General features: G+C 39.8%; 1 protein-coding gene and 1 pseudogene across 5 annotated transcripts in view; one reads left to right on the plus strand and one right to left on the minus strand.

The window, feature by feature from the left end:
- Positions 1–13,218, minus strand: part of LOC109482641 (netrin-G1-like) — a 101,466-nt gene that overhangs the window by 24,670 nt on the left and 63,578 nt on the right. Inside the window, exon 1 of one of the 5 annotated variants that reach the window (XM_019785450.1) lies at positions 11,015–11,067. The exons of 2 other annotated variants lie outside the window; for them this stretch is intronic. The gene's annotated coding sequence lies outside the window, so the exon portion shown is untranslated. Of the gene's footprint in view, positions 1–2,894; positions 2,938–11,014; positions 11,068–13,218 lie in introns of those variants that run through there. 2 more of the 5 variants (XM_019785451.1, XM_019785452.1) reach the window with 2 other exon arrangements.
- LOC109482286 overlaps positions 1,338–13,218 on the plus strand; it is a 48,689-nt pseudogene continuing 36,808 nt past the window's right edge.

A 13,218-nucleotide genomic window follows, 5' to 3' on the forward strand; every position in this document is an offset into this window, starting at 1 on the left:
GGTCCCACCAAGCCCAAAAAGCCCGGTCTAGATAGGGTTAAAATTCACAAGATTTGAGGAAAATAAACGGGCGGCAAAGTGAAATTTTCTTTTTCTTGGTCAATAGTGCTGGTATCTCATCTCACCCATCTACAAGTTACAACCGAGTCCTTCCTGTACAAGAGTCTACTTTATAGACCGTCCTATCAGCTACAGCAGACAGATGCAGCCATAATACTCACATCTACCAAATCAGCCAGATACCACGGCACTACATTGTGACTAAATAATAGGTAATCAATTGATTCCCGTAAAGATAACTTCAGGAATTGGTTCACTGACACGCCGGAGGCTGGGCATACCGAGCCGATCCTGTATCACATGGAGATAAGGCATGTCTACCCCGGCAAGTGCTTGAAATCAGCCCCCAGGCAATGTAGGTCTAGTGTGTCTAGTTCTAAAGTGATAAGTACGACAAAATCACATGGAAAGTATGTGAATATGAAAGTTATACATTTTATCCAGAATTAGTAAGGATTAAACTTTCACCCCTTCGAAAGGACCTGTTACGTAGGTCAGTAAGTCTTTACATGTTTCAGATATCCCAAGAGGACGTTTTTGACATTCAACATGGCATAATCTTTGTCATTATGCAGGAAAAGTATAATTCAGGATAAGAAGTTACAATTGTTAGGAATCACATTTTTTTAACGATGACCCCAAAGCTTGACAATCACCGAGAGTACTGTTTACCCCCCCATGACTTTTCTGGAGACTTATACTCATACTAATGGTAACATTCACTGCACGAGGTCCATTCTTTGCTCACACATTAAACCATGCGTAAATATGCCGTTTCTGTACTCGAGGATGCATAAAGTATGCTCAATGATAGGAGTTCGTACTGTGATGCATACTTTAACAAATAGCTACTACTTTAAACAAGCAAGCAAATTCTTAATATGATATATTATAAACGGTTGAAAGTAGAAAAAGTCAGTTATAAGCATGACCTTGAGCATTCACTGCCGTGCAAATATATCTTTAAAGCTACATCCACAAAAAACGGCCTTCACTTTCCTCTAGCATGATGGACATTTCTCACGGAATTTTAATGCCGTCTTGAGTCACAGGATATAGATTCTTGTATCGGCACTTCGATAACACCAGGCAAAGTTAAGCATTTTTATTCGACTTCGTCCATAAAGGTTTGACCTTCGTACCTCACAAAGCCACCTACTAGGACCATGGTCGATTCCTAGTGTTTCCAAAAGTACTAAAATAGCTGTGTCTATGATGTACGCACAGGAATAACCAGTCAGGCCCCGATGTTCTGAAATTCGTTTAGCCGGAGATTGATGGTCTTATTCGAGGTGTGGGAGAAGCCCTCCCAGGCTGCCTTGCATGCGTGCGGCTCATTGTACCCTGTGGCACGGTAGGTGCCAGCCACGATTACCCGTGATGCCCCCGTCCGTCCCAGACTCTCCTTTCAACAATCTATCACCCTGGTATAATGAGATCCGAATGAAGACGAACGCGACGCCATAAATGAAGACATCACGCCACACGAGATTTATCACCTTCCCAAAGTTTCCCTTGTTTTTTTTTTTTTATGTCAGAAAGGTGAACGGCCATGTCGACGTTTCAACCCTGATGGATCAAAGCAAACTGCAGACAGCCCTGTGTAATAACGCGATGTGTTATCACCCGGTCAAATCCCTGGTCGGGAAGGGATAGAGGCATCTGTTCACGACCTTCTCCGTCTCTAACGACGCGCCTAGAGAGGGTGGGATCTTGTAAAGGGAAATGCAATTACCATGAACACATCGAGAGGCTTTGGTGATGTTCGCACATGAGAGGTCACGACATCGACCCCAAAGCAGTTTTTGAAGAAGCTTTCCATCAACATGCAGGAATTTCATTGTCAAATTGTTCTTTCAAGAAATAAATTTCTCCTAAGAATTTTTTTTTTTCAAATGTGATGCACATGAGAGGTCACGACATCGACCTCACAGCAGTTTTTGAAGAAGCTTCCCATCAACATGCAGGAATTTCATTGTCAAATTGTTCTTTCAAGAAGTAAATTTCACCTCTAAGAAAACATTTCAAATCTGATGCCCACATGTACACATGAGGCGAGGGTTCACGACATCGACCTCAAAACAGTTTTTCAAGAAGCCTTCCATCAACATGCAGGAATTTCATTGTCAAATTGTTCTTTCAAGAAATAAATTTCTCCTCTACGAAAACATTTTTTTAAATGTGATGCTCACACATGAGGGAGCAAGACATCGACCTTAAAGCAGTTTTTGAAGAAGCTCTCCATCAACATGCAGGAATTTCATTGTCAAATTGTTCTTTCAAGAAATAAATTTCGCCTCTACGAAAACATTTTTTTAAATGTGATGCTCGCACATGAGAGGTCACTACATAGAAAGCTTCTTCAAAAACTACTTTGAGTCTATCAGCACAAAATAGGAATTGCAATGTCAAATTGTTCTTTCAAGACATAAATTTCTTCTCTACGAAAACATCTCTAATATGATGCTCGCACATGAGGGGTCATCACGACATCAATTTTAAAACAAATTTTGAAAAATCTTTCTATCTTTCTGCTATCAGCAAAAAATAGGAATTCCAATGTTAAATTTTCTTTTCAAGAAATGAATCTCTCCTCTACGAAAATAATAATCAAATTAACAGGTAATTAGTGGTATCAGATTCTCAAGCAATGCAATTGTTGTAAAAGTAGCAAACTCCGCCACCTTGTAATAGTGCACCTGTTTCGCCACCTGCTCTCTAGATCCTGCACTGACATATGCTATTAGCTAAGCTTAAAAGAGGAAACGAGTCTTTACATAACGACTGTAGTATGAATGAAACGATCGCCAGATTGTGCGGAAATGTCCACCTACGTTTACCCCGGGCTGATGACCTTGGTCCACCGTTAAACCTGGCACCGCGCACCGCTGGAGTTCTTCAGAGCTGCTGCGATGCCGAACCAGGTCTATCCACTAGCGTAGCCTCTTTCACGTGTTAGGACGAATCTCCAACCTCGGCTGAAGCTTAATTATAGATAAGGGATCTCCCATGGGGGCCATGTAATGCTCATGCATTCCTGTCAAATCACTGTGCGCCAATCCAGCTGGCTGGAGAGATGAGCTGCTTTACGGGCTATGATAAGGGGCCGGCAGGCTGACGCGCTGGAAGCTTATTGGACGTGTCATGTATCGCCTATCTCTCTATTCCCTTGTCGGTAAATAAAAAGGTCTTCTCTAACGCTGGTGGATTTATGATGTGAGAGACTCCCTAACGGTGCACACGAGGCCAGGCTTGCCTGGGTGTGTCTTTCGACAGGACCGACCATTGCCTCCTGTGGATGTCGCGTGCCATCACCTTTCACAGGTAATTTAATTGAACACGGCATCCTCGGTCCCAGCGGGCTTAACAAGACCTAAAAAAAGGACGGTCTGCCTGAAGCAGGCTGCCGGTAACGACCGTCAGGGGCACGGCGCAGCTGTATCTGCCTCCTCGTGAGCGACAAGTGCCAATTTCTGACCACATAATAGCAACAAAATAGTTATCATTCATCTTGGTCATTAACTGAAGAGGGCACACAACCTCTTCAGATACTGGTTATTGCAGTTGTTATGCAGGGGTTTCTGGAAAACAGGTCAATATCTAAACCTCATTTTCAAATCTCAAACAATCAGAATTAATTGGAAATACTTAGTAAGTGACCTACACTACGCGTGTCATAAAGATAAACTACCCGAGAACAATACAAGATTGAAAGGGCCTGAAAAAACGCAATACTACTTATGATAGCATCATAATGATATGAAATTGACAACATCACCAATTTCCATCAGCCTACTTAGACAGCTTTTGTTTGTTTGTATTCAGATCTTCATTTGTGTTTTACACGTTGGAAACACTATTCCTTCTAACGTCCTACATTAGAAAACAATAAATTATATAACAATAAATACACAACTTTTAGGATAATGGCAGACTAGTATAGAACAAACGAAGAAAGAAAATGCAAAAAAGTTTTTGTACTTTATTTTATTTTCACTTCATAAATCATCTTGGTAAACCTAGGAGCCACAATGTCATTAATTTGTATGCAAAACGGTAAACTGTCGGGAAAGAAATAGTAATTAGTCAAGTTAAAGGGACAACAATTCACCCAACTCGTGGCCGTCCTTTGTGCACTGAGCCCCCCGAGGGACTGTCGTGTCAGAGCGATTGCAGATTAATTCGGTACAAATTAAATCATGTCACGTATGGTTTCACCCTCTGTGAAGATGATTAGACAGCCACTGCAAGACAGAAATGACACTAAATCTGCATTTCACTGTACATATTATCCTATAAAAATACTGCAGTACATTTACATAATACAGAATCACTGATGTAGGTGGTACACTCTTGGTATATTTTATTTATTTCTGTTCTATTTAAACAGGGTAGAAACCTCGGTGCATTTAAAAACACTGCTTTTCAGGAATGCCCTGTAACAACAAGTTAACACATGAAAACAATGAAATCGACACATTAAACAATACATAAAGTTACAAAACAACAATGTGTCAAAACAAAATCGTTACCGTAAATCAATGTCGTATATCCTAAAGCATTGATGTGATTGAATGATGTTGTTTGCGGATGTAATTTCAATTAAGATTTGTCAAATAATTAACTCCGTGTCATTATTTGATCACGAATCTGCGTACAATGGCGCACATCTGATTCAATTTTAATGAAAAATTGCTCAATTGATAAACTGTGTCGCTGACGTGGTCGTGAATAGATTTTATCACTGCACAGCTTACAATATTAATTAGATAAGGGTTGGACGATTGAGCACTTTTAAAAATCAACTGAGCTTTCACGGTCAATTGATTTTTATTTTTTTCATAGATGTTCGATTTACCGAGTTATTGAAATACTTTCTAGGATGCTTGGCTATGAAATGATGTGTGGCTATGCAAGGTTGTGTGGCTACCCAATGGTGTGTCTCAGCAAGTAAAGTCTAAGAAGCTGAACAATATAGCTCAATAAAGAAATAGTGTACTAACTACAATCTTAGCAACTTTGGTACAGTCTACATCGTATAAAAAGCAGAGCTTTCAGGCTACGAATGGGAAAATGTAAATCTCACACGATGAGAATGAGGTTAAATTCCTGGAAAATTGTACTGCCTATTAGTTTGACTTCCTGGAAAGTGGTTCTATCGAATACCAATCAACAGCAAGCTATCGCGCGTATCTTACTGCAGCCATTAGTCACCACAGCAATAAAAACGCGCTTGCATGTTTCACTGACACACACATGCCGAGAAGTTGGTAATCTCACGCTGGTCAGAAATCCTAAAAGCATTCTTATCTACGTTTTTATTACACTATTGATGACAAAGCCCAATATACAAGGCGCCCACATTTGCAAATTTTACATCTTCGACACCGAAATTGATGCTTACGTCTCCACTAAAGCAGCATGACCATTAATAGTTGTCACTGGGTTGTCATGAAAAGCGAAAGAATTCAGATGAAACGGTGCGTTATGTTGACCCTTTAGCCACAGGGGTCTGCAGCACTAACTTACGTTAGTCAAATACGGCGTCTGGTTTACAGAGATATTGTTTTATCTCAAACATTGGAGGCAAAAAATAAGAACCAAATAAGCTATTTGTTTGACAAGGAGAACCTTTTGGAGCATTATTGACGATATCAAAAGAATCTACGTGTCTGGAGAATGAGATCTGGTGACTATTTTTACTAGGCGAGTATTGCCTCTGGGTAGTTAAGGTGTGGTGTCGTTGTTGTCAAAGAACATGTACGAGATGAATGGAATATAAAGTTACATGGGGAGGCTAGTAGATATTCTTATCAGAGCCGTTGGTTGAGATTTTTTAACATCTTTATGACATGGGAGGCTTTCCTAGCATTACGTACAAATCGCTTGAAATATACCTTAGATTTAGTTTTGGAAAGCTTTTTTCGTGTATTTCTTATACGATACCATAATGCATACAAATTTAAATGTCTCTATGTTGTATGAGCAATATATCATACAAATTGTGATATCACTTTAACACTTTGCAACGACAATGGGTAAACATAATTTAGTGATACACAGCTGTGACATAATGACGATTACCATAAATGCCATGCCTGAAATCCTTCCTTACAGCGGGGGGTGTTGTAGACGTGATAGTGGTATGGATCATGTGTACATATGCGTCATAAATGTCAATCATGGAAATCCATGTACGTAAACTAAACCTCGTGCACAGAGAAAGCAGAAAGAGAAAAATTTAGACGGTTTTTGGTAGCATTTTTGCGTAAGATTTTACAATATTTACATAATTATTTTTCATCAATTATTATCATTTATTTATACAATTTCAAATGTTGCAATGAAAAAATTGTAATTTTTTTTCGCTAATGTAATATCATAATGTATATCATCATATTGATACTATTCTTACTATTATTATAATAATATTATGTAATATATAATGTAAAATAAAATAATATATATGAAATTAAAATTTCATACAATATCCCTATTGGAAATCAAATAATTTCATTGGAGATCCTTTACGAAACATTTGATGTAATGTGTAACAAATGCATAAATGTGTCGTATTCTGCTTCGAGTGAAAATTCTGGTTACGTAACGGTTGAGTAGGACCTCAACACGAACATGACTTGAAACCACGACCTACATTCCCTTCTCCTGTAAACTCCATAGGTAACGGATATCCGTACATGATTGGAATTGACTTGATTGCCGTTCGCCCTGGACGGACAGGACTTGGATGGATTCAGAGCCAAAGGAAAAAAGATTTGCTGCAGAGACTCCCGGGTTGCTACAATCTCGCATGTAATTGAATCAATGCTGGCAGTTGAACAAGTGATCGATACCCCCAGTCAGACTGATTTGGTTGCCGGCTTTCATCATTTACCAAAGGGGGTGTGGCGGTTTACCCAACTCCTTACCAGTATCTATGGGTTTCCTATTGGTGTTGTATTGGGATGGAAGTACTATTTTGGACGGCGCTGGTTTTTGGGGGGTTTGAATGTTTGGATTCAAGAGTGGCATCAATTGCAAGCAAAATAGAGATCTTACTGGGTTCATAAGGGAACAGTAAAAGTTAGATTGCCGAAACGAACGGGATTGGTATGCTTTAATGTTTGTAAAAACCGACGACGGAATAAAAAGATATCATATTTTGCTTGACTTGACTGCCGAGTCCTGATGTCCCTGGCCTCGAGTCAATATATTTTTTTCATGAAAGAATTTTATTTAAAGGCATCCAATGAAATTTCAGAGCAACCGTGCCTGAAGAAAGTCTACGTTCTGGGACACACGGAGACTGTCCAAAACCGTGCCTGACCGCGCACAGTTGTTCAGGCATGGTTCGGGACCCAACAGCCTCTCCATCTCGTGTCCGCTAGGGTAGCAACTCGGTCATTCGAAGCCACACGGTAACCAGTACAACAGTTATAACAAGACTGTTGACAGACGTCGGTGGTTTCTGACCGGCAACGTAAGGTCGTTCACATTTGCCGACCAGACCACGTAAGAACGTCCCAAGGGCGGAGAGACAGATGATATACTGCTGCCTTATCTTATCATAACATCCTGCTCAAACTCGGAAAACAAGATTACATCTCCACTAAAAGCATGCATACCTTACAGAAGAAAGCATACGTCTAAAGAAGCTTAAAATCTGTACAACGGCAAAGGAAACCGGTACTCTAGCTACTAAGGTTAGATGGAGAAGAGAAGACATTGCTGTCGAAGTTCAGTTAAGTTCATCCTCTAGAGTATGACAGCCGGACATTCGTTCTAGCTGGTGCGGATTTTTCAACCTTACGTATCACAGGTACATGTATGGACCTCGTGCAGAAGACGGATTGACCTGACAACTTTAAATGACATGTGATATCCCTGACGTCACCACCCAGTGTCTCCTCAAGGTAAAGTGGGTGGGCGTTCGGTTACATGCTGCCCGGGCATGGCCAACCATATAATGCCGAAATAAAGAATTAACTCGCGAAAGCAATGCGAGCTGGATTATATATCTAACTCCGTGATGAAGATATACACACTGAAATGAAAAAAATAATGTAGCCAGAGAAGAAGTGTATTTGACGTCAGTTATTTTAAACTATGCATGAATGAATAGAAATGAGAATGCACCCTTGTAACGTTACTACAGGTGCCCTTATATATCTGCAACTTTAACGAGTCCATAAATGTAAAATACTAAACAAGGACCCTCCATAACATAACTGTGTGAATAAAAGACCTAGATATCCAGGGGCTATACTAGATACAGAAACCAGGAAACGTCCACAACTCAACTAGTTCAGATGCAAATAAGGAACAAAACATACTCAAGTAACAATAGATTTGACCTTGTTTAGAAATAATGCAACCTTCTAATAATCTGATAATAATTGTTGTTAAATTCGATATTATGCACACAAGATTGAACTCATCATTGTAAATAAAAAAACAACGTAAAGTAACCGACAAAACCCAATAGGCCCTTGGGGGGTTCATCGTGGTGCAATATTTCAACCGTTAACAAACTCACCACACAACTTGTAATAACAATCTTGTTTGGAACATTACAGTTTTACACCTTTACCTGCTACATCGATAGACCAGCTCTATTCTCATCATACATGTGGTCTTTTCTATAAACTATTGCATCTCTACTCGTATGGCTTATACGTTCATAGGTGATAGAAGCATCTTATGGTATTGTTGCAGATGGAATGATCAATATAACAATTTACAAACGGTGTTTCATGGGACATTAAAATGCATCATGTAGTGCAATATAATCTGATATTATATCTTACGTTAGCTGTTTTTACATATCTGACTGAACAGTACGACGTAGAATTCTATCTCAACCACTCACCTCACAATAACAATAACAAACTGCTGCTTTTCCATAATTCTTGGTCCCCTTGAGTTAAGTATAGGGTGGCTCTAGTGGAATTAACCATAGAGTCACGCATGACACGATGTGTACACAAGTATCCCCACTTTGCAGTGCAGAGTTATGGCGAGCTCACGCCCGTAATACTACATGTCGTTTCCAGCTGCCAGGGGAATTACTCTTTCGAGCGACGTACAGTCGACCTTGTCAAATTCATATTTGCGATCCCCGTACGACTCTTTGTCCAATGTCTCTCAGCAACGCTATGTCTCTATTGTATTTTTTCGTCACAAAACAGTTGAATTTGGCTATTGAGTTGTACAAATTCATATTTGTGATCCCCGTACGACTTTTTGTCCAATTTCTCAGCAACGCTATGTCTCTATTTTATTTTGTCGTCACAAAACAGTTGAATTTGGCTATTGAGTTGGGCAAATTCATATTTGTGATCCCCGTACGTCTTTTTGTCCAATGTCTTTCAGTAACGCTATGTCTCCATTGTATTTTTTTTTCGTCACAAAATAGTTTAATTTGGTTATTGAGTTGTGCTTATTCCCAAACACTTTGTGTATCTGTTGCAGTGGTTAAGGCATCTAATTATAATGCAGTTTTCAGGGCTTGGAAACCCGATTTTTCAAAGCCAATATTCTAGTCACTTGGAGTTGAAACAACACTAGACCCCAACCTATACTGACCCTCATAGAGCAAAGATTCCCAAACTTCTGACGGAAAAATGGTTACTGGAAGGCCCCTTGGCTCATTTTTAGGATACCATCCAGAAAATAAAGGGCTTATCTTCGGGCTTGTTTCTGTAGTTTTAAAATCCCAACGTATGAAATACTGATCTTAAATGTGCTAATAATAAAAATAATGTGAAGAAGTATGTGTCAATATCACAAAGATTGCCTTATTTAGAATATTTCCAGTTTTGCTGCCCTGAAATCGCATTGGATAGATGCCTATTGTAAAACGAATGTACCAGCACCACAAGGAACAACAAAGGTCAGCTCGTGAAAATGTACTGTCACTAGGGAATCGACCCAACGGAAGGTGGCATAGTGAGAATGTTGTAGGAACTTCCCCCTAAAGTGGATTACAGTAACGCAATTTTCGCATTATTTCCACCACGTTTGAATAATTCAACAAGGGTTTTTGTCACGTAAAACACACTACATGTTGTATGTAGTCGCTATAGACTTTTCCAAGCAATTACACAGTTAGCGTCAAGTACGTCCATGGTAGACATTGTCAAGCTTCATATGGTCGTCTTAGTGACGAGTGAGCTAGAACTATGGTATGTGTGCCAGTATAATTCCCATTTGTTCACCTCACATACACATGGAGAACATGACCATTCAAAATGAACACCTGTGTTTCATTGTACAAATGGGTATTTGTCGGTGTAAACAGAATCGCTGAGTGCTGAATTAAAGCTTACTGCTCTTTATACAGGCATAAAGGTAACCCGGGTTTCTGCTCTATCTGGACAAGGCAATTGGTAATGGTCAAATGCAAGCCAGTGGAAAAGCCCTGTGATTAAACCAATACAACTGCGTCTGTTCAAGTAACAAAAATACTATACCCTTTTCAGGAAGAAGCAAATTTTAAAATAATTGTGATACACAAGACGTGGTAATGACTATAACATTAGTTTTTCTCTTGTGTAATTTAAATTTTGACCCATCTTTGATGATATTCTTTAAACCATTCTGACAAGGCCGTCTACTGCAGTAACTGTTAAAATAATTATCCATAGAACGCCTACAATTATAGTAAACCTACAGTCTTTGATTGAGCAAGCATGTCAATGTCCAGTAATTTTTCCAATGTCTGAATCCACTTGTAAGGATCTGGCAATGCCTTGTACCAACACAGAAAGAATTCTGCCATTGGTACCGGTGCACTGCATTTTCAAGCACTAATAATACCTACTGTGTGCACATTTTGTCCCCGTGAAGAATTAAACGTCCCTCTATATATATTAACTGTCAAAATCATTTATGTGAAGCAAGGATATTTCCTAATGGAGACCTGGGAAGATTTAAAGTAAATCTCACGGCTTACCTACCTCCAGAAGGACGGGACCTCGATAAATCCTGGGCGGGCCTACTGGCGACTGGACCCGCCGACCCCCCCGGTTGGAGAGGAGTATTTTCGGGGTGACCCTATTTCAGCTGATGTATACCGCGAATTACCGCCAAATAACGCCGTGCCTTTCTTGGGATTTGCTCCAATCATAGAACATTGTGCAATAGTCAAAACTCATTCCGCGCGGCCGGGCCTTCCCTGCGCCCTGGGTCACCCCCAATCGCAATTTTATTCCTCGTTCACCACTCTTCCGCTCCCAGGGGGCAGGCTAACTACACGTGATTTATGCCCAAACGCGGCTCTAAATTGATTATTACTGAATTCCATATTGAAAATGCTGTGTGGGAATAAAGTTGATGCCTTGAAGTCAGACTTTACGACACTCAGTCCATTCGAGGGCAATTTCACATCACTAAGTTTGGATCTTCTATTATGGGCGGTAATATACCAAGTCATAAAAGGGAGATGTATTTGACCAGGTATATGCTCTCCATCTAGAATACACCATTTTTCTAAACCAAGATGATTGGGAAATAGATGTACAGCTGTGCAGCGTATGTGTGTCCTAGAACAGGCTGGCTGATATATTATTTATTACCCTTTCTTGATGTCGTGTTATCAAACGTGGCAAGGACTGGCCGCCAATCAGATCTTGTTTCCCGATGGGGTTTTGGGACCCGGGTTGAGATATAGAGGACGATAGGGAGTTGTCCTTGGCACTGGGTGGTCCACATGGGACCTGTTAGGAACCTGTACGGCTTGTTTCACCATAAATAACGGCACACGCGTGTGACAACGAAGGGCACTTGGGGTGCATGCGGAGGATAACGAATCGGTGACGGACGGTGACGCGTATGTAACGTGACAAGAACGGGCAGGAAGTGCGCAAAGAGAAGAGAGAAATGGATCGGATAGTGTGTGAATATATCAGCGTAGGATTTAGACGGAACATGAAGTTAAGTCTCTTTTTCATCTACACTTTTTTTACAAAGGAGGCGAAGGAAAAACAGTACATTTATCTTCTATGGCATGTCTATCGTGTACATTTCGTTATATATCAGTAAAATACGTTGGGAACGTTATCTCGAATAGGACATACATAAAGCAGAATACCCCGTGTTAATTCTGAGGAGAGCCACACCTTGAGCACATTAAGATCCCACCACACTTAACAGAAAGAGTAGGGGGCCTTCCTGGTGTGAGTGGTTTGAACCTTACAATCCTCCGGTCTTTCGCAGTTTGTACTTACTGCACAAAACTGATGTGTTATGCCTAAATGTTGTTTACCAGTTATGCGAAACAAATAAATGTAGTTTTCCTTGTATTGTTTGTCACGAACCTAATAATATTTGTTAGTCATCTTATGGCTATTCCTTGACTTAAAAGTTAATCTGTGTTGGTAGAGATCATTGTGAAGCAGGTCACTGAAGCAGTGAATAGTTCATTCCTTGACACAGACAGTCTAGAATTTGGGTAAGCCCATTACAATTTGTATCATTATGGTTTTGCCTTGTTTAGAGCGATAAACTGGAAATTCTAAGAAATCCCATAAGAAAAGAAATTAAATACTGCGGACCGTGACTAACCATACTAATCAGTCTGAAACAGTTTGACGTATCTCATAAGAATGATGACGCATCTAATAAAGATGATGACGACTTATATAAAGCCAGAAATATCACAACCATAATTTAATCACTCAAATTACGGGTAGACACATGAGCCTATTGGTCACCGTCGTGACATCATAAAATGAGTCAACCATATTAAGAAAGTGGGTTGAAAGTCACCGTGGTGCCTCTATTCTTCCTGATTATGATAACTTTATGAATATTTCATATTTCCTGCCGACAAAGATAAAGCTGTAGTTACCAACAAAAGTATTTTTGTGGTTAAAGTGATCTCAAATGATAGAATAAGTAATGCTATTGAGGCATTTCTATAGTATGTGATTTGACACATCAGGACGGTTGATGCGGGTTTAAGAAAAAAAAACTGCCCCTAACTAGATTCTAGCTGCAAAGATTAACAAACCCAAATGTGACAGATATAATCCTGTTGTGACGCCATAAAGATCAACACGATAAGCTTTCTATAGTAGTCGTGCGTAACTCGTTCTTTCCTTGCGATAACCATCTTCTCAATGCATGCAAACTTTGTTGTGCATGAGTCATATATAT

Source organism: Branchiostoma belcheri, unplaced genomic scaffold (assembly GCF_001625305.1).
Source record: "Branchiostoma belcheri isolate BF01 breed outbred unplaced genomic scaffold, Haploidv18h27 scaffold6, whole genome shotgun sequence".
NCBI classification, from domain to species: domain Eukaryota; kingdom Metazoa; phylum Chordata; class Leptocardii; order Amphioxiformes; family Branchiostomatidae; genus Branchiostoma; species Branchiostoma belcheri.